The 22,637-nt window shown below is 37.6% G+C and overlaps 2 protein-coding genes across 12 annotated transcripts in view; one reads left to right on the top strand and one right to left on the bottom strand.

The window, feature by feature from the left end:
- SHOC2 (SHOC2 leucine rich repeat scaffold protein) overlaps positions 1-21,464 on the bottom strand; it is a 94,848-nt gene extending 73,384 nt beyond the window's left edge. Inside the window, exon 1 of one of the 2 annotated variants that reach the window (XM_059398550.1) lies at positions 21,376-21,464. The gene's annotated coding sequence lies outside the window, so the exon portion shown is untranslated. Of the gene's footprint in view, positions 1-20,665; positions 20,751-21,375 lie in introns of those variants that run through there. The other variant, XM_059398551.1, reaches the window with a different exon arrangement.
- The window catches only part of BBIP1 (BBSome interacting protein 1), a 43,715-nt gene continuing 42,154 nt past the window's right edge, over positions 21,077-22,637 (top strand). For 2 of the 10 annotated variants that reach the window (XM_059398560.1, XM_059398559.1), the window contains exons 1-2: positions 21,077-21,229; positions 22,154-22,250. The gene's annotated coding sequence lies outside the window, so the exon portion shown is untranslated. Of the gene's footprint in view, positions 21,274-21,491; positions 21,601-22,153; positions 22,251-22,637 lie in introns of those variants that run through there. The other 8 variants (XM_059398557.1, XM_059398561.1, XM_059398554.1 and 5 more) reach the window with 8 other exon arrangements.

The following is a 22,637-nucleotide window of genomic DNA, read 5'->3' as shown; positions in this document are numbered from 1 at the left end:
AATACTATTCCAAACCAATGTTTGATAAATCGTTTAATACACTGTTTACAGAGTTCAAATTTACATTTCCATTTTGAAGCAAATGCTTAAATCAATTCTGAGTTCTACCTTTGTCTGTATGAAAGATCTAGAAAGATAACATCACTAGTCATTAGAAGAACCTTTATTTAAAAACACAATGAGAGATAATATTGTATCTATCAAATTGATGAAAATATAAAACAGTGCTGGTAAGGATACAAAGAAACGGACACCTTATGAACAGCTGATGGGCATATGATTCAAGTAATGCTTTTCCAAAAATGTGGCTTCTTCATAATATAATTTGGGAGTTTTTGTTTGTTAGAAGACATTTTGTAAATGTATGTGAGAGATATATTTACAGAAGATTACAAAAATATATCCCAAACTGTTCATCTAAGTGCTTATCCCTCAGGAGTTGGGAGAGACATAAGGGGTGCGGAGTAGAGGGGCGGGAAGGGCATAGCAGGGAATAAGGTAAAGAAATAGATACTGAAACCAAATCTTAAAGAGCAATGAACAGTGAGCCAGGAGTTTGGATTCTGCCACAGATTCTTCATCTAGATCTTTTATGGAAGACACTGATGAGACACATATGAATTCTGGGTCGGACTGACCTGGGAAGGAAGTTATGTGTCCACATGTACTTGAGTTTGCCAGTACTAAAGAAGACAGATGTGTCTTGAAGCCCTCAGCTAAATCCTTTCCCAAAAAGCAGATCTCCATTCCCTCTGCTTTACCTGCCAGATTCCTAATGGTCTAAGACTTGTTAGCTCAGCTCAGACAGGTTTGAGTTTATAAACTGCTATCACATAATTACATTTGATTTCCAAAATAACCCTGTGAAGTAGGTAACCAAACTAGTATTCTTCCCATTAACAGATAAGTTAACCAAGACTTATGGAAGTGAAATTATTTGCTCAATAGTATGGAGTGAATCTGACAATAACATCACAAGCAGCAACAGATATTTACTGAGTATTATATGCCAGGCACTGTGCTAAGTGCTTTTAGCTATCATTTCATTAAGTCCTTGCAACAATTCTAAGGCAATTTAGTCTCCATTTATAGATAAGGAAAGGAAACAGGCTCAAGAGCAATCAAGTGACTTGTTAAAGATTACACAGACCATAAAGCAAAGTAATTAGACTAACCTAGTTCTGATTCTAAAACCCATGTCTTAAAACCTATGTCTATACTATTTCAGAACACATTAAATAGGTATAAATGATGATATAAACAATCAGGATTGACACATGAACCAAGGAAAATCTAAGTTTAAGGAAATGTTGGCTTAAAGACCAACAAAATCTAAGTATCTGTAAAGATACTTAGATACTTAGATTACAGAAAATCTAAGTATCTTTAAAAAATTATCTCCGTCTCATCTAAAACCTAATTCTAGAGACAACACTAGTACATTCTGGCACTTCAAAGATAAATTTATCCAATAATGTTATTATATGTCTTAATGCATAATTCATGTAACACTGAGTTCAATTACTTTCTACTAAATGGTATCTTCTTGAAAAGTGTGACAAAAACAATGTATTTTGTAACTTAAACTCAGTATGTTAGACCTTAATTCTATAATCATGTGGGTCCACTCTTCTACTAATAGGATATATAAATAATTATTTACATAACTGACCACTAGAAATTATGATGCAGCTCAATTTAGAAGAGAACCTGACTCATACATGACTGACTCACGCACCAATTACTGAAAACTAGTATTAGGGGTACCTGGGTGGCTCAGTCGGTTGAGTGACCAACACTGGGGTTTCTGGCTCAGGTCATGATCTCATGGGTCGAAAGACTAAGCGCCAAGTGACGCTCCATGCTCAGTAGGGAGTCCACTTGAAGAGTCTCTTCCTCTGCCCCTCCCCTCACTGACAGCTGCATTCACTCTCTCTAAAATAAGTAAATCTTAAAAACAAAAACAAAACAAAACAAAACAAAAAACCACTAGCACTAACTATTCCTTATTAGTAATATTAAGAATACATGCATATTGGGGCGCCTGGGTGGCTCAGTGGGTTAAAGCTTCTGCCTTCAGCTCAGGTCATGATCCCAGGATCCTGGGATCCAGCCCCGCATTGGGCTCTCTGCTCAGTGGGGAGCCTGCTTCCCTTCCTCTCTCTCTGCCTGCCTCTCTGCCTACCTGTGATCCCTGTCTGTCAAATAAATAAATAAAAACTTAAAAAAAAAATACATGCTTATTTTAAAACTATTTTTCTCTTAACTAAAAGAAAGAGAATAATTCAGACATGTGAAGGGACACCTAGACATCCACAGATTTACTTGGGAAGTACTAAATTAAATTTATATTAAATATGATGCACCTTATAACTTAACTCAATCTCTACCCTAAATTCTCATGTTAAATGGATCTATCTCCTTCCCCATTTCTATTTCAAAAGGAATGTGATTAAAAGTAATATACTGAAAAGAAAATACAGTAAAAAACAGACCAAAAGAGCTGGAGCTGTACATTTTGGGCTCCAAATTCCCTGATAAACTGCAATGTGACCTTGAACACAGCTATACTTTAAAGGCCTGTTTTTAAATTTTTTGTTTAACTTTTTTTAAAGATTTTTCAAAAGATTCCATTTATTTATTTATTTGAGAGAGAGAGGGCAGGGGAGGCAGGGAGCAGAGGGGGAGAAACAAGCAGACTCTGGTCGAGGATGTAGCCCATCATAGGGGTCAATCCCACGACCCTGAGATCATGGCGGAGACACAACCAAGAGTCAGACATCAAACTGACTGAACCAGCCAGGTGCTGCAAAGACCTGTTTTTTATCCGAAAAATGAGTTTAGGGGCTCCCTGATCTCATAGGTACCTTAAGGCTCTAAAATTCCTAAGTCTTAGCAGAAAGTAGTTCTAAGGACCAATATTGGGTGTTTAAGACACAGTAGTACTTGAGAAGTGCTTTCAGACTTAGAGACCAATTCTAACCAAACGTCCAGGTCAAAAAACAAACCCTTAGAATTATAGCAAAGATATTATCATAATTGTGTTGGGTCAGTTCACAAACCGGGATACTAATTACCATTTATCCACATTAAAAGCTTATTAGGTCCCCATAACTATAGATAACTCTAATTGTCATGCAAACAGACGTTTTGGAATACCCTAACATGTTTACCTGAAAATGTTCTGTAATACATTCTCAGCATTTCCCAAAATGTACTTCTACAACATCTACTTCCATAGTTAAACAAGTTTATAGTTAGGAAGAGATGTTTTTCAAACATAATTATACTGTGTTTTTATAGCAGAAATTATCCTTTTTTGATATAATAATGTACTCTGTGATGAGGACAGAATATACAAGATTTCCCAATACATTTGGATCAAAAAGCTTTTTCTAAGGAATATCTATAAAATTTCGTAGAGTTTCAAGTGCTCTAAGTGCAAATATTCAGTAATAAACATAGGTCAGCATGAGAGAAAGTAGAACACTCATAGAATTTTATGAAACTTTACTAATTTGAAATTTTAAAAAACAGTGGAGTAATCAATGATTAGAGTAATAGGGGCTCCTAAATGGCTCAGTTGATTAAGCTGCCTTCGGCTCAGGTCCTGATCCCCGGGTTCTAGGATCGAGTCCCTTATCAGGCTCACTGCTTGGTGGGGAGCCTACTTCTCCCTCTCTCTCTGCCACTCCCCCTACTTTGCTCCCTCACTCTGTCTTTCACTCTCTCTCTTAAATAAAACCTTCAAGAAAAACAAAAAAAGTTATTAAAAAATAATTGGAATAACAAAGACTTAACACTGAAATCTCCAATGATCTAAAAGGCATTAACATTTTCTGTGAGGCTACTAGAATGTACTTGTATTTGAGGCTAACAAAGTAATATATTCCATCATACAGAAGGAATGGGATGGAAAAAAATAACTTGTTTCTCTGAGCAGTCACCCTGCTCTTGCTAATAGACAAAGGACAGGTAAAACACAACTAGATCAAGTGAATAAAAGATTATCTTCATATCAGAAAAGAAGAAAGCTTGCCCACCAGCTACCAAGATTTTTTTGGAGTATTTCTTTTAATAGAGCCATTAAGAAAATAAATTGACATTTCTCTTGAAAAAAAATAAGATGGCATTCAGAATACCAGACTATGGGACGCCTGGGTGGCTCAGTTGGTTAAGTGACTGCCTTCAGCTCAGGTCATGATCCGGGAGTCCCGGGATCAAGACCCACATCAGGCTCTCTGCTCGCCAGGGAGTCTGTTTCTCCCACTGACCTCTCTCCTCTCATGCTCTCTCATTTTCTCTTTCTCAGATAGAATCTGGGGGGAAAAAAAGAAAAAGGAAGAAAAGAAAGAAAGAAAGAGTATCAGATTACTCCAGAGCTAAAATGTATTACGCCAAAGGACTTAAAATTTAAAAAAATCTAGTGTGTATATATTTCAAAAGTTCAATTTTCAGGGCTGCCTGGCTGGCTCAGCCAGTAAAATATGCGACTCTTGATTTGAGGGCCATACATTCAAGACCCACATTGGGGAGTACAGCCTACTTAAAAAAAAGAAGAAGAAGAAGAAAGGTTAATTTTCAAATCCAACTGAAAAAGGAATCAACACCTAATATTAAAGAACTAATGAGCACTCTAACTAGAGGCATTTGTTTTTAGTTTCATTCTTGATGCTTTGTAATGTACAAGGCTTCATAAATACAAATTAAATGATATAATCAAACTCAAATGTTACACTGCGATTTTTAAAAGATTTTATTTATTTCTTTGACAGAGAGAGTGCACAAGCAGGGGAAGGGGTAGGCAGAGGGTGAAGGAGAAGCATGCTCCCCACTGAGCAGAGAGCTCATGGGACATGGGCCTCCATCCCAGGCCCATGGGATCATGACTTGAGCTGAAGGCAGAAGCTTAATGAACTGAGTCACCCAGGCACCCCGTGACTGTTTCAATTAAAATATTTGCTTGAAAAGAACCTCTATAAATGAACTGGTTTTGGCTTTCAGAAAACTTTATCAACATACATTTTATTCCTTATACTTATAAATGATTTTAATCTTGATAAAACCAGGCCTACAGAGTTTATAATTTCCAGTGAATATGGCAATGTAAAGATGGTGTAGCCCCTTTCTCCTCTTGAAAAATCTCAAAACAACTAGAAGAATGAGAAACAGAAGCAAAATCTACATCCCTAACCAAGAGACATCCCTAACCATGTATATAAGAAAGGCTGCCTATACAGTGAAGGAAAAGAGGGATGCTGGAAGATCTCAAGCAAGAGAGAGGTCTGCATCTTCACATCTCAAAAGTATCACACCTCAGTTCTCTAACCTGTACAAGGCACAGCCAGAAGGATAAGCCCCACCCCGTTTGGCACATCTGAAGGTTTCAAAGACATCATCTGACTAATAACACAGAAGAGTCAGAACTGATCAAGAAAAGGGGTCCATCTTTTCCTAAGAAAATAATTAATGTACTTTAAAGAGAGTTTTTGTGAGGCACCAGGCTGGCTTGGTCCACAGGGCATGCAACTTTTTTCTTTTTAGAGGTCATTCTTGATCGCAGGGTTGTGAGCTCAAGGCCCACACTAGGCGTAGAAATTACTTAAAAACAAGTACATAAATAAGTAAATAGAATTATTTGAGAACCTAGGCAAAACATCAGTACCCAAAAAAAATGGAGTGCAGAAGGACTCAATGCTAAAAACAGTACATCAATACCTATAAGAACTTCAAGGGAAAAAAGTATGACTCAAGAAAATATATCCAGTCTAACAATACAGTTCAGCAATAAAAGCAATAGTTAAATAGCACTGAGTATGAAAGAACTCAAGGAATACTGTTTCTATGAACTGCTCTTGGAAAAAAATACTAGATGACAAAATTCAACTATCGAAAGGATCAAAAGAAAAACCATGAAAAAAGGACAAGGTCTGAGCATAAAGGCCATTTAATTATTGGCCTTACACACAAAACTGGTACTGGTTTCCCAGAAAAGGAAACAATGCAGAAGAGGCTGCAGAGTGAAAGATGTGCTTTACACTTCTGTATCTTTTAGATTTCGTTCCTAAGCATGTAATCACTAGATAAAAATTACTACTTAAATTTAAAAACTCTAAAGAATTTAAGTTCACTGAAACAATGCTACTTTTCTGGTTAGTTCTCCGACTACTATGCCTGAGGTAAATTTACTCAGATCAGAGGTCCTAAATTACATTCTCAGAGACAAATATACTTCCCCAAAGCATCTGTAAGAGTTCAGATATTTAATGTTGTAATATAAAATACAAAAATTTATCTTTGGAGACAACACTACAAAGACATTTGCAAAAAAGTGTTCAGAGCAATGTGCATATACATAGCACGACATAGGAAATGACCTACATGTACATCAATAGTCTCAATAAAGTACAGTGCCACACAAGAGAATATCCTACAGACATTCAAAATGACAGCATACAAGCATAATACAAATTTATGTATAAAACTGTCCATTTTGCGTTAAATGGTAAACAGTAAATTATGGGCTCTTTCCATATAAGAATACAGATCTACTTCATTTCTTTCCATTGCTCCGACTTATCATGCTATAACCATACCACAATTTACTTAATTATTCTCGTATCAACTGACATTTGTTTTTTACTTTCTTCATTTACTTTTTTAAATCAGAAAGATCTGAGAGTGCGCGCGCCGCACTAGAGGGTGGAGGGGCAGGGAGGCACAGAGAATTCCAAGGAGACTCCCTGGTGAACGTAGAACCCAACACAGGGCTCAATCCCATAAGCCCAATATCATGAGCTGAGCCAAAATCAAAAGCTGGACACTTAACCGAGAGAGCCAATCAGGCACCCCTTCATTTATTTAAATTAAAAAAAATACACACACACACACACACACACACACACACACATAATTTTTTGGCCAGTAAATAGTGTTTGTTGAGCGTAAGTCTTCACATATAGGAACTAATACTTCTGTAAGGCAGATTCCTGAAAGTGAAAGTATTTAGTCAAAACTAATATGCATTTTAAAGATTTGCAGGTAGTACCAACTGGTCTCTTTGAAAGAGACTGCATCAATTTATACTCTCCCAATCTTGCCATTATTTTCAATCTTTTTCATTTCCATCAACCTGATATATGAAAAATGATATATTTTAATCTACATTTTCTTGGTTAGTGAGGGCAAACAGATTTTTCAAAGATTTTTATTTATTTGAGAGAAAGAGAGAGTCAGCAAGCACAAGCAGGGGAGGAGCAAAAGGAAAGGCAGAAGCAGATTCCCTGGTGAGCAGGGAGCCCCAGGTGGGACTCAATCACATCCCTGCGACTCTGGGAACATGACCCCAGCCAAAGGCAGACACTCAACCGCCAAATACTTTCATTCTTCCACTGTTTGTGGTTCTAACAAAACACAGACCATGGCTGCTACATATAACAAACATAGTTTTAATTTTTCATTTGACAGTATTTAATAATTGGGAACTTCACTACAATCTAGACCTTTACTTCTCATTGAAAATTTAAAAAGAACAAAACAAAACAAAACCCCTCAAAACAAAAAAACCTTGGAAAAAACTGGGCACCACTGGGCCAACATTTCTTAAAATCAACTGGCACTGACTGAACAGAAGTTGTGCCCTCCAACTTAACCTTAATGTATTCACTCATTTATGTTACCTGTCCGGTCTGCTATAGGAATTTAAGTTGAAGACCCCATTTCTATGGAGTTATTTGGTTATATACTAATTATCATTCTTCATATGAAGAATATTTAATACCTTTTCTTACATATTATGCCATAAAGATTTCTTCTCTGTGGATGGTTTTTGACTTAATTATAGCATTCATAAATATATATAAAATCTTAAAAGTCTACATTACCCATCAAATGATAGTAATATTTATCCTTGGGTATTAAGATGTTTGTCACTTTTCTTTATCTCTTTTTTAAAAATGTATAAAATAAGCATTGATTCCTTTTATAACCAGGGAGGGGGGAGAACTATTTTCATTTGACACAAAAAATTCTAACAGTGATAGTTTGGTTACGTTGACTTTTAAACTGACAAAGGATAAAGCTAATTAAAAATTCATTTATAAAGAAAACCTGAATGTGTACTACAAGAGGAGGTTAACATAATAATCAAAGTCTGTATGTATTATTTTATGATAGCACTTCAGATTTGAATTATAACATTTTTACAAAAGATATTCAAAAGTGCATGAACTGATCCGATTCACACTGAAGTTATAAATTAAGTTTTTGGATACTGATACTTCAGAGAAACACGTTTGTTCTCCAGCTGGAAATATAAAAACTGTATTCTCGGTCTTGGTCAGTTAAGGGTCCGACTCTTGATCTCAGCTCAGGTCTTGATCACAGGGTCCCAAGTTCAAGCCCCATGTTGGGCTCCATGCCCAAAAAAGCTGTATTTTCATTCAGATACTTTATTTAATACATACTAAGTGTTATACACTGTGCAAGGTGCTAAGTAGGCAATAAAGCTTATAAATAAGTGAAAAAGGCAAGAACACAGTGTAGTAAGAGCCGCTGAGGCACAAAGAAAAGGAATTTAAACCAGTCTTGGAGATTGGAGAAATAAGGAAAGGCTTCTTAAAGATATACCATCTTAGGAGAAATCAACTAAGAAGGGTAAGAGGGGGGCAGGAATCCTGCAGTCACCCTGACTCTTCTCTCTCCGATTCTCATATCCTAACAATCACCACTCCTATCTATCCATCCTTCTAAAATTTCTCCTGACTCTCTTTCTTTATTCTCACTGTCACTACCCTGCTTCAGGGTATACCAAATTCACTCCTCTAACAGCTTTGTAACTGGTCTCCTCACCACATCAACCCCACCAGCCAGCTCCTAACCTAATCACTACACTGTAATTACAGTGATCTGTCAAATACTCATTCAGGCTACTGTCCAAATTAAAACACTTGGGGGAGAGTGGGTAGTCCCCACAAACCTAGCCCTCAGGATAAAATCCAAAGTTCTTACCAAGCCCTTCAATACCTGGCCCCCACTTACTTCTGCTACAACCCTAGTATTTCCCACAAGAACTTCTTTCAGATCCCCTACCAGGTCCTGCTATCTCCATTGCCAGGAATTTACATAAGCTATTTCCTCCTGTCAGAAACATAGGTTCTTCACTAACTCTCATGTATTCTTCAGATCTCAGCTTAGAAGTCTGGAAAGACTTTTGTGATCACTCAGAAGCCTTTCTCAATACACCCTTCCGAGCTTGCTCCCACTTAAAACTGCCCTATCACAATATTTATCACACTGTACAAGCGCCAGGTTAGCTATCTTGACTCCCTCACTTAAAGTAATGGGAAAACAGGGAAACTTTTGTCTTTTTCACAGTTGCGTTCTAGTATTTAGAAACAGTACCTAGTATATACAGTAGTTATATTTACTAAAATAATTATAAATATCTGTTACCTTGGCTTTATCTACCCAACTAGACAGCAAGCAGGCACTTTACACAAAGAAGCAATTTTTACTCTACAAAGCACTCTGCAACTTCAAAGATATTATGAACTTCTTATTAAGTACACAGTAAGTGTTCAGTAAACACCTGTTAAATGAAGATAGTCGAACAATAGACAAAACCCTTGTTCCATGCAGTTTCCCTAAATTCTACTTAAAAGTAACTCTAAGTCACTCTGATTTTGATATAAACACCTAAAAATGACAAGATTTCAATTGAAGTTTTTTTGTTTATAAAGATCTGAAATGCTCCTTACTTTTTAAAATAGTTTAAAGGACAAAAATTAACTATTCTCCTCTCCAATTCACATAAAGCTATATATTTTTTATAGTTCAAGAGTTAAAAAGGAATCTTGAGAACTGGAAGACTAAAGATCAAAAAAGCATCCAAAAGTAACATGCCCAAAGGAATGTTGTTATTCATACAAAAATGGAAAATATACATTCTTAAATAGCATGAATGAAGCTGCGATAAGGGTAGTTTTCATGGAGGATAAAAGAAATAACTGAAAAAATAAAATGCTCTATACTAGCCCATGTTAATAAGAATTATGTAAGAGTATGGAATTACAGAACCATCAAATTTACTTAACCTTTTTCCCCTTTAGTGAGGAGGTAAGATGAATTGTTTAGACTGGCATGGAGAGATAGGACTAATTTATTTTACATAGTAGCAAATATATAAAGAGTTTTTAGGGAAATCTACATTTCTTCTTACGGAAAAGCCTAAGATTATAAAATTTTGATTCTGGGCAAAGTTTTGAGTGAAGAACTATAAATTCCTGTTTACCCAACCCACAATATAAGCCATGACTGGGAATACACCTCTCCTGGACAACACTTCAATTCACTGTCTATAAAAATCGTAAGATTCTACAGCAAAGCCTCAAAATAAAAGGCAGGGGTGGGGTAGCAGGGATTTAAATATCTCAATGGACCTAAGATACAACAGTAAACATCAAGTATCTTGGCCAAACATTCTCTTAAAAGCTCTTATGCCACCCAAACAACTCTCCTAAAGACTGACCTGTGAATGTTTGCTTTAACTGCCTTTTTTGCCAAAGAACTCAAAACATGTCACACACACCTTAAGTATTCTCCAAACACAGGTTACATTTCATTTACCACGTGCAAACGGGCATTAAAGAAAAAAGCTGACTAATTATCAGTGAAAAGCAAAAAGAGAAAATGTAATTGCTATCTTAATTTATATGCACTAAGATGACTACTGCATTCAATCAAGTGTTGTCAACCTAAAAAAAAAAATGTTTTTCAGCATTTTTAAGCTAAACAAGTTAACTTTCTCTAACTGCTTCATTTTTATAAGTATATACTCACATTCCTTCACTAGTTCTTAACTGATTATAAATCCTTTCCATTATGCCCTCTATAAATTATTTATCAGAAACTGTCAGAAAAAATGTAAACAAAAATAAATGTATTACACAAAGCAAGATTAGAGGATGTGTGGTCTCAAGGTATCTTACATTTAAGAATCAGTATTTGGCAAGTTGCCACTGTTATAGAGCCTATTTATGCCTGGGTGGCTCAGTTGGCAGAGCACTTGACTTCATCTAGGGGTCTTGAGTTCAAGCCCCATATTTGGTGTGGAGCCTACTTTAAAAAAGAGAGCAAACAGACTTTCACACATTTATAGAGACAATTTTTGTGACTATTCAGATGACGACCCTATGCTCAACTAATTATTTTATTTATCTACTTATCCTGTCAGTTAAAATAGGATTTACAGAATGCATTTTGGGCTTTAAAAGATATAATCTCATTATCTCTGTATTGTGTTTTTTTAAATACCCCAAAACAAAAATATTCCCCAAACAAGATCAAAAGAAATATACTGAGTAGCCAAGCCCAACTTAAGGTTAAAAAGGAATTTCTCCCATCAAAATACTGAACTCAAAATATTGAAAGGCAGCTCTTGCTTACATTTTTTGAATATACAAAAAAGGAAATTATTTTTGAAGTTAACACATTAACACATTAAACCCAACCAGTCCCCAACTAGTATGTACTATATTGTGACTATAATCCCAAAATGATTCTCACATAGCTTACAGAAATTTTGACATAAAAAAAATTCTGATACCACAAAGATGTAAATCATTTAGTAATTTGCAGGTAGCAAGTGATAGGATATTTAAATCATGCCAGAAAGAAAAAACACATTATCTGGCAATACTTAATTTTACTCTTGGAAGCAATGCAAATATTATCACATTGTTAGTTATAAAAACTGGATAATGATAGAGACAGGAAAGAGATGAGTTAACAAATTATTTTATTTTAGCACATGACTCTACCACTTGTGGATTATCAATTTTTAAAGAATCTGAATATAATCAAATATAGCAAAACCTGAATTTTATTAATTTCAACTTTCTTTGATGAAACAAAAATCTTTGAGATCTTGCCACAGGATCATTATTATTTTATCAATTATCATTAAATGCACACACACACACACACACACACACACGAAAATGTCAGGTATAATTGTGTTCCAGCAGAGAAAAGACCAGATAAATTCCTTTTTTTTTTTTTTTAAAGATTTTATTTGAGAGAGAGAGTGAGTGCGAGCAATCAGGGGGAGCAGCAAGCAGGGGAGAAGCAGGCTCCCCACTGAGCAAAGAGCCCAATGCCAGGCTGGATCCCAGGCCCAAGGATCCAAAGGCAGCCACTTAACCAAACGCACAACCCAGGCACCCCAATTCTTTATATTTTTATATACAACTAGTTTGCATTAAGGCATTACTCACAGAGCTAACTCAACAAGAATTACATAGCCAACTTTTAAAGTATATTCTTTCCTTTTTTGGATCATAAAAATCTTTAAACTGAAACATTTAACTAAATATCCATCTGCATGCATGCAAATCAACTCAATCCTTCAATTAATAAAATAAGATGACAAAGCTATGTTTTATCGAATGCCTTTACAAACATACTTTCCTGAACAATGAGTATGAACTAGATTTCATTCTTCATAGTTAGTAGCTAATCAGTTTCAGTATCTGGTTCTCATAGGCTGACATAATGCTGCAATGTTTCCGTTGCACAACATTCTGGGGGAAATGTTTAGAATTATTTCCACTGAAATTTTTAAGTCCTGTACACAAGCATCATGGAAATGTTTAAATCAGAGCTATCAAACTTCTTAAATAAGAATTCTAATTAAATTCTTAAATAAGAATTCTAATTAAATTCTTAAAAATTTTGTTTTCTCACAAATAGTGACTGTTTTTTAAAAGTCATTTTTCTCAAGTCCCCCCCAAATTGCTTTTTCCTGCCTTATTTGCAACCTAAAATATCCACCTGAAGTGTGTCATTCACTCATTATTATATTTGATCACCTTTTAGCTTCTAACTACTCAACAGAAAACCTGACAATCTCACATGTTTTGGGGACTTCAATACACTTTGTTCTTGTCCCAAATACTCATGTTCTGTGTATACTACTATAAGCTATTATATAACAGGGGGTGGGAAAAATTAAAAAATACTGCAGCACTACAAGCCATTTAGCATGCTGAGTTCCCACAGTTGCTTAGTGGGTGTTCTGAAACTAGGCCATATTTCTAGTATTAAGAATTTCAAATCACTACTTCCAAAGTACAGAAATAAATGTCTTCAAGATTAAATCATAAAACCTTACTATTTTAAGCTGCCTAGTATATAAGTATCCTATTTCTCTGAGTTTAAAATGGTAATTAACACACGGTAGGTAAACCAGTATTTGTTTTAGCAACAATAAATAACCAGCTTTTCTACCTATAGTTACAGAATCATAGACTTCAATAGATTACAATATTAAGATAACGTGCAAGTTTATCTGAATAAGAACTAAAGCCCTTAGGTGAAATTTTGAATTCCTTACCCCAAAGGATATATAAACAAAATTGGAATTAAATATAATCTCTTTCAGGTCACTCAATCTGTTAGACTCCACATGCTTATAACAAAGAAGTAATTACAACCCCCCATCTAATTTTTCCAGTCCCGGTTACCAAGAAATACCAAAAAGATAAAGCTTACTCTTTTTAAAAGAATGAAAGATGCAGAAATACTTAGGTCATTTTGTCATATCATTGCAACAGGTGTGTTTTTATTCAAAACTAACAAGGAAAAACACATTACTCAATTTTACATATTTCATAGCTAAGGAAAGAAAGAAACAACATGGTAGGTATAAAATCCACGTCTACAAACTGTAAAGTACTTATACTGCAGTGATTCAGTACTTTCAGATAATTATTTGCTTTAACTTAATTTTAATCAGTACTTACGGTGCCTACTATGTCTCACCTCATTAAGCAAATCTTTCTAATAAAAAATTTTGACATGGTAATTTTTTTTAAAGATTTATTTATTTATTTGAGAGAGATAGAGATCACAAGTAGGCAGAGAGGCTGGCAGAGAGAGAGAGAGAGGAGGAAGCAGGCTCCCTGCCAAGGAGAGAGCCCAAAACGGGGCTCGATCCCAGGACTCTGAGATCATAACCTGAGCCAAAGGCAGAGGCTTAACCCACTGAGCCACCCAGGCGCCCGACGTTGTAATGTTTTAATTGCATCATTTTAGATAAAAACCTCTCCCAAATACAACACATGGGCCTGTGTAATCTTGAACAAAACTAACAGCAGTTAATCACTTCTTCATGATCTATCAGCATTACTGTTATACTCTTCTATATGTAAAACAAATGGTGCTTTGATTCTATTTTTATGTTCAGATTCTATGTTTATTTTGTTTATATTAAGCTGCCTTAAAAACCCATTTTTAAAAAAATGTTCTGTATCTGATTTTTAAATGTCCCCCTTCCCCCGTCCATGTTCAACTCTCTTATGATCTCTAGGAGATATTTCAGTCCTTTTTACATTTGGTTACTAAACTTTTTAAAATTGTACATTATGAAGGGGGGAAAAAAGCCTTCAATTAAGACCTGAGGGGGGTATAAAGGCAGAAAATATGTTTAAGACCAAAAGCACTATGACATCTCTTTGTCCTTTTCGGTGGTCTGTTTGTTTTGGGGCTCAAGACTACTAATTTTAGTAATTTTTTTTATTAGGACCCTATAGTCTAGGCATTAGATACTGGAGAAATGGTAGTAAAGACAGACATACTTGATGCTATCATGAAGCTTACAATCTAGCAAAAGAGACAGACATTAAAAACATCATTATGAAAATAATCAAAAAGAGTGAGTACAGGTGCCAAAGAACCTTAGAACAAGAGAATCTAAGGATCAAAGAAGGCCTCCCAGAGGACGTCATACAGAGGCCAGAGGGTGACTGGGTTAGCAGCCAGGTGAGAATGCACGGGCTTGTATCTATCCAAGGAGATGAAACCAGAAAACTTTAGTTTCCTAATAAATAACCTTGAAATAAATGAGGTGACATATAATTTATAATGTAGGGGCACCTGGATGGCTCAGTTGGTTAAGCATCTGACTCTTCATTTCATCTCAGGCCATAATCTCTTGGGACTGTGGGATCAAGCTTGGTATCAGGCTCCTCCCTCAGCTGGGAGTCTGCTCAGAAAGATTTTCTCCCTCTGCCCTTCCCCACCCCACCCTGGCTTGCTCTTGCTCACTCTCACTCTCAAAATAATTAAATAAAACTTTTTTTAAATGTATAATGTAATTGCTAAATGGTGAAAATTTTAAAAAGGAATTTGAGTTTTATAACAAAAATAAATGGAAGGATCAAAAGCAACAATAAAAAGCAATATGAGAATCTTTTAAAATGAGAAACCATGGCACTCTGAGGGAACAAAGTTTGGAATGGCAAAAAAATGGCCTCTATGGAGTATCAAATCATACTATATGGAAAATCACTTAATATTCAAATTTAGAGAACTTTTAAATCATGTAAGCCACACACAGACTTCTACCAGATTATAACTGCTGCTGATATAGTCTGACTTACCCAAAGGAAAGAGTGGCACTTTGAAGCAAGTATGAAAACAGGTGGTTTTAATGCTCCCAGTAGAGTGAATCTTGTTTTTTTTAATTTATTTTTAGTAATCTCTACACCCAAGGAGGGGGTCAAACTTATGACCCTGAGATCAAGAGGGGCACGCTCTTTCAAATGAGCCAGCAGGTGCCCCAATAAGAGTTAGTTTTAAATGTTTGTACAGTAAGCACCACTGAGTTCTAAAGAGATTCATAAATGTTACTCTTAACATGATGCATCAATGTTGAGAAAAAGATATTTAAACGTGACTGAAAAATAATTATCAAAGGTCTAAACCTAGGGATTATTCCACAACAGGCTAATAAGTTCTTTTTGTATTTAATTAAAATATTAACGAAAAATATACTTAGTTAAGAGATTTAAAATCTCCAACATTCATGCAGATCCACAATCCAAGGCCCAAATTAAACACAAGAAATAACAATCTCTAAAAATATATGCTTTCATGAATCCCTACTAAAATACTAAATCATACATAGAATCCAAATTGCTATTCACCTGCAATTCTCCAAATGGAGCTTAAGTTCTATGCTTTTTCTGTCCACTCTACCCTACTTATCCCTCAAGAGTTAATTCATGTCCTATTCTCCAGCAAGCACTGCTGGTTATATATACAATCTGTGTCTTAACCCATCTGAGTTCTTCAACACATACTGACACTGCTATCAAAGCACTTGTCAACATTGTAAAACAATTTACTATTGACTTGCACAGTTCATGCAACATACTATGAACTTTCTGAAAGCAGAAAACATAATGTTATCTATGTATCTTAGAGTCTGGGACATGCATGGCACTTAGTAGAAGGTCAATAACATTATGAATATGAAATTATAGTTAATAAGAAATATATACAAAACAAAATTTTAAACTTAAGGACTATTTACAAAACTGACAGTTTTGAAAGCAGGAAGAAGTGTTGTACAACACAAAACTGGAAACTGAGAAAGGGCAAATTTAACTGATTAATATCTAAAACTTGGAGTTAATTTCACTGTCAGAACAAGTAATTTCTTGTCTGCCAAGACATCAGAATTTCCAAGACATTAGAAAAAACAAAAGAAAAAAAGAGCTCTCTTTATCAACTATGAAATTACTTAATTAAAATTGTACAATTTACAAATAGTATTTGAGGGCAAATAAAGTACTTAACTTTTAAGTGTTCACAACGCTGTAAAACTTAGAAGATATACAAGTCAAAATACTTCATAATTCATAAAGTCTTTCAAGTTCATTTCACATAGGGACCAATTATACCCACTTTTAAGGTCTCCTTTAATGTTTTAGCTTCAAGCAGTATGTTCATTCTTTCCAATAAAAGAACCCTTACCTTTTACAGCATGCACTACTTTTTGCAATCAGTTCTGATCTTTAGAGAAGTTGGAATGAGATATATAGTGTGAAATCTAATTAGTTCTTTTAAATCTTGATAATGGAACTTCATACTTTCTCAGAAAGCACATATGTTACCAACATCTCAAAAGCTAAAGAGCCTTTTGTAATTAGAAAATTCTTTTCATGTATTACAACTTTGTTTTGCAGAATTAAAGATGCTGTGCTAAAAAGATGGGAATCAGGAGAAAGTACCAAAGAATGAGCATTAGTTTACCTCAAAAATAATGCAATTACCTATTTTAGAACATAAATCAGTTTTTCCAACTCATTCTTGTTTCTTTCAACCTTCACTGACTGCAATTACATTTCAGAACACTATATAAAGTTCAAGCATTCCATAGGTCACCTTGTGACTTAGAAATTTTTCAGATCTTAAAAGTCAGTGTAAACAGAGCTAGAAAAATACAAAACTTTAACTAGTATAATGTCAGAGAAAATATTTTCAGGAAGATTTACATAGCCTAACTTTGATGTGGTATAACTAGCAGACAAAACAAAATTCAAAATTCAAAAAACAAAATTTTTATAATTCAGCCTATGGAAGATTTAGCCTTAAATTATAATATGCTAATACAGAATATAAAATGCATGAAGCAAAGTCTAACAATAAGCAAAAAAACAACCAATTTAATATCTGCAGTTTCTCAAGTACATGAAAGTACTTAAAATAACACTCTGCTGTGAAATTACAGCTAATTTCTAATTTATGTACAATAAAATATTTACCAATTCCTTACTAGTCTTATTAGGAAATGTCAAAGTGTTTATTCTATATCTAAATTTCCTCTCCTAACGGAAGTGATATTTTATAAAGTAATTCAAGAACACTTCCACCAAGGCCAAAACATAAACCTCAGAACTCACTGTAGGATTTATGGGTCAATCTGTTTGGTTTTACTGTGTTTTGTTGTGGGGGGAGGCGAGCTACTTTTGTTTTGTTTTGTTTTTTATTATAAACACAGATTTTATGTTTGCATACATGAATGATACGTAAATGATACATGAATAATATAGTAAACTGAGTTCTAAAGATATATTCTTTCGACCTCCAAAAAATTACTCATCTTTCTATCTACACAGAGAAGTTAAGGAATATTTTTAATCAATAATACAACAGTTTATTTTTATATTTAAATATCTCACTAGGAAATAAATCTAAAAATTAAATTGTTTAAAGCACAAAAGTCTTACTGAAATATTAAATTACACAACATATATTGATAATCCAGCATATTTTCAAAACAAATAGGACTGCCTGGATAACAAAGAAATTCAGTATTATTTACCTTTCCCCTACATGGGTAAGGCATGTCAAAAAATATACCAGCAGAGGGGGCGCCTGGCTGGCTCAGTCAGAAGAGCATGCAACTCTTGGAGTTTTGAGTTCAAGCCCCATGCTGGGTATAGAGATTACTTTAAAAAAATCAAATTAAATTAAATTAAACACACACACGCACGCGCACACACACATCCCCCAGCAACTATTCAGAAGGCATCTTTGGAAGATCCTACACAGAATTCTAGTTTATGACTCTCTAACATGGGACAAGCCCTGTCCCAAGTTATTAAAGAAACAGTAATACTTTAAACGCACAATTCCGTCAATATAACACAAGAATTTATAATTTTGAAGTACTTTTTGTTTCAAATTTCTGACTGGTCTTTAATTCCCAAGTTGTTGCACATGTCTGGCTACAATTATCAAAACACAGCTCTCATCGACTTTCTGAATATGGTAGTTTAAAAACTTTTTAAAAATCTAGCTGCAAGCTATTAATGTATCTCTTAATATCATTCTTATTCCCAACAACTTTTAACAAGAGAAAAACACTTGAAAACTGTATTAACAATGAGAGATTAATAAGCAAATGCCAACCTTAGAGTAATGTGTTGTTTCTTCAAAAACTAAACAAACACCCTAAGAAAAAGTAGTCATCTTAGACAGGCTAGGTCCACCTCTCCAAACTCTGTGGCATTTCAAGAATATAGTGTTAGGTTAGGTTTGTATTATACTTAAGCCATTTGAAAGTTACAAACCTTAAGGCCTTTACTTGTCTAAGATCTATTATTCAAATGTATATTCATAATTAAATAAAAGCTTCAGTGTACCTTATGTCAAATAGGTAGTTAGAAGATTTGTTATATTCAATCTAAATTCCATAGGTAGGGAATGGTTTTATTATATATATATATATATATACACACACACACACACACACGATATATATGTAATTTCTAAAAATTCTTGTCACTGTCACACAGAAAGTCTTCAGCACTTGACATATTCAAAATATAAATGTATGAATGTTACAGATTGTACCCAATAGCTAAGTTTCTTCAAATACATATTAACAGTTTTAAGAGCTATGGCATGGAAGGGCCAGGGTAGAAATCAGTACACTAATAAACTGAGGTCTTTAAATTAAGATAATTTTTCAGTGTTAATGCTACATTTAAATACAAAAATATTTGGTTACACAAGTATACCCTAGGATTCTGGAAAACAAAAACTTTAAGTTTTAGATACAGTAATCCCTCTCAGTAGATACCAGAAGCTGACATTTATGAAGAAGTATACAAAATTGCACAGGTGAAAGCTATAGACTGAAGCAAATACTATACAGTACATATCTACAACCCAATTTTGCTTCAGCATCCCCAGAGACTTAAAAAATATTTCTTTGGGTAGGTTGCAAAACATTGCTTCCTCTTTTATTCTCATCACCCCCATTATGATACAAAGCGACAGACAAGAAAATCAAATCACCAACTGTAAGGGCTGAAAGCTTCGAAACACATAAAAAAGCATCTTCTTTCCAACTCCCGAATCGGTATTCATTCCACCTGTTTGTAAATCCATACAAACACAATAACACAATACCTCTGCTGATTTAAAAACGGGGGGGGGGGGGGGGGGGGAATAAAGGGTTTGAAGTCATTCTTCTTCTACCTAGGCTGGGGCGGGGGAGGGGGATGGTACAAAACAATGGATACTGAGGAGCTGGGGGAAAATCGCTTGCTCCCGAAGCCTCCAGCGTTAAAAGCTTGGGGGGTGGATGGGGGGCGGGGGGAGGAGGGGAGGAGATAGAGTACTTTTCCTCTATTCCTAAAAGCTACCGCGGAAACAGGCTGCCACCAAGCAAGTCCAACAGGGCGGTCCTGGATGCCCACAACTCGCCTCACCAGGCAACAGACCCAAAGCCAACTCGCCACTCTCCACCGAAACGACAGGAGGGGAGAGAGTGGTGGGCTTTGGGGAAGGGCGAGGAAATACCCCACCCCGCACCACTAGCACTGCGCCAAGGCCCCGGCCAACGATTTACACGCCTCCCGGACGCCCACGGGGCGCCCCGCAGCCTGAGCCAGGTGCCCCCGAGGGCAGAGCGGAGCAGGGCCATCCACCGGGCGCCCCCGGCCCGCGCCCTCTCCCCGACTCGCCCCCGCCCACGAACTGCCCCGGCCGCCCGCCGCCACCGCAGGCCCGGCCCCGGCCGCTGTCAGAGCCGCCCGGCTCACTCTCGGAGACCGACTGCGGGCCCCGCACGAGAGCCGGCTCCGAGGGCCGGGCCCTCCCTGCGACAGGACCCAGGAAAGAGGCGGCGGCGGCGGCGCCTCCCAGGGCCCCAGCTCCTCGGGCCTCGCCCCGGCCCGGCTGGCTCTATCCCCTCAGGGCGCGCGGGGCCTCCCCCAATCGACAGCCAGCTGGACCGCCCGACGGGTAGGAACGAAAGCAGGAAGAACCGACCAGCCACCACCCTCCCGCCTCAGCGGCCCGGGGTTACCGTCAGGAGCCCCAACTCCGCCATCCTCCTCGCTCGCCCTCCTTCCTCCTCCTCCTTAGAAGCGACGCTGCCCAACCGCCGCCCCCCGCCCGCCCCTCCCCCACTTGCCCCGCCCCGCCCCGCCCGCCCCTCCACACACTCTCACTCCTACGGCCCCGCCCCACCCCTCCGGCTCAGGCCCGTCACTCGCCGGAGAAGAAAAACAGGCGGAGCCAAGCATACTGACGCTGCCCAATCAGAGTGAGGCGCTGGCGCCAAAGACGCTGCCCAATCAGAGTGAGACATTGCAGCCAGCTTCCCTCGCTCCGCCCTTTTCCTCTACACGGCTGCTCTACGCCCTCTCCCGCCCACTGGACGCCGCAGGCAAGCGGAGCCACAGAGTAAGCCTCCAACAGGGTAGAGTGACAACTTGCAATCGGAAGTTACTGTTGAAGCCAAAGCAGCCATAACTGATAATGGCAGGGAGTTTCCTGGCCTCCCGTCTCCTGTGTGACGTAGTTTTCCCTTCGCCCAAATCTCACCGTTGCCCTGGGCAACAGTCGAGCCGTCTGGGAAGATAAATCTGTAAGTAGGCCCGGTAAAGGACCAAAGGTGACCAGACATCCCAGGTTAGACAACTTAATTCATATTTAGAACTACCTGCCCGGGATGGGGAAGAGGAAGGAGCAGGTTTCCTGACCCTTATTTTGCTGGGACGTCTGGTCACTTACCTAGGTGGACAAAAGGTTAGGGTTCCGAAAATCCCTGTCCTGCCCGGAAGTTGCATTTGGCACTTCTGAATGGGGTCACGGCGGAAGGGTGGGAATAGCCAGAGACCCCAGCATCACCGGGAGTGCCCATTCCAGCTGGAGTCGCAAAGTGAGATGTGGGTCCGTCTGCCTTGTCCGGTGAGGCAGCCCACAGCTAGACGGCCGGTAGGAGACGGAGAGCGAGGGGTGAGCAGGGCTCACAGCCGCTTCCGCTGGAAGAAGGTTTTCTTTCCGGGCTGGCCTGCCCGCTCTACCCCCGCCCCTCTGAGATTCCCTGTGGGGCGAGGCCGCTCCATCGGTCCCTCGCGCCCGGGGGCAGCCAGCCGGGTGGGGAGGGGGCTTAGGCGCGCACCGCGGGGCACTCGCGCAAGATGGAGCTCCTGACCTCAGCCCCTTAAGTTCCTATTAAGTGCTTGCGCCCTGATCTTTGGAGGACAGAGAATTCTGGAGCTTGAGGAAATCGTTTTGCATTACCGCCTAGAAAGGAAGGAGGTGGTTGCAGCGGCCACACTTCTAAGTCTTACTTCCCCGCCTCTTGTCTTAACATTACGTTATTCCTTTTGTTTCTCCTCCTTTGGGGGCTTAAAACCAATGACTGCGGTGCTGGGTGAAGCTCTACCGTCCTAATCCTCCACGCCTACGTTGTATTAAATAACTTAATGCTTGTGAATATTCATAAAAATACCGTAAGTCTTTTATATGGTTCTTTTCAAGAGTTGTTACACTTTATCTCATGTAGTTCCTTCTGTAGGCTTGAGTCAAGAACTGTAAGTCATCTTGGTCATACTGGGTTGGATGCCTAACGTTGCCAGAAAAAAGACCAGGAGAACTTTCAGGTAAATTGAAAATTGTATTTACCCAGCCAGTCAACAAGGGTGCAAACCTAACTTCTTTACTTAATTTCTTTCTACTTCCATACTACTCATGCTGTAGCCAAAATGAACTATTCTTGTTTCTTCCAAGATTAATCATTGAAGCACTAACCTTTCATGACTCTTGTTTCCATGTCCTAGTTATCCTTGGAGATGTGTTTCCAGATTCTCTCCAACAGGAAGTAATTTCCTCTGTGCTTACCTAGCACTTTTTGTACTTCTTTTATGACAACCACTATTTTATATAACAGCTGCTTATGTTCTTAGCTTTACTATGTTTACATCTAAATAGAATGGTTTGCCTATTAGATGGATCTATTCTCCCTATCATGTTATTCTGCTCTTGATATT

The sequence above is a fragment of the Mustela nigripes genome, chromosome 4 (genome assembly GCF_022355385.1).
Source record: "Mustela nigripes isolate SB6536 chromosome 4, MUSNIG.SB6536, whole genome shotgun sequence".
Classification (NCBI taxonomy): Eukaryota; Metazoa; Chordata; class Mammalia; order Carnivora; family Mustelidae; genus Mustela; species Mustela nigripes.
This window is presented reverse-complemented; position numbering and strand designations above follow the sequence as displayed.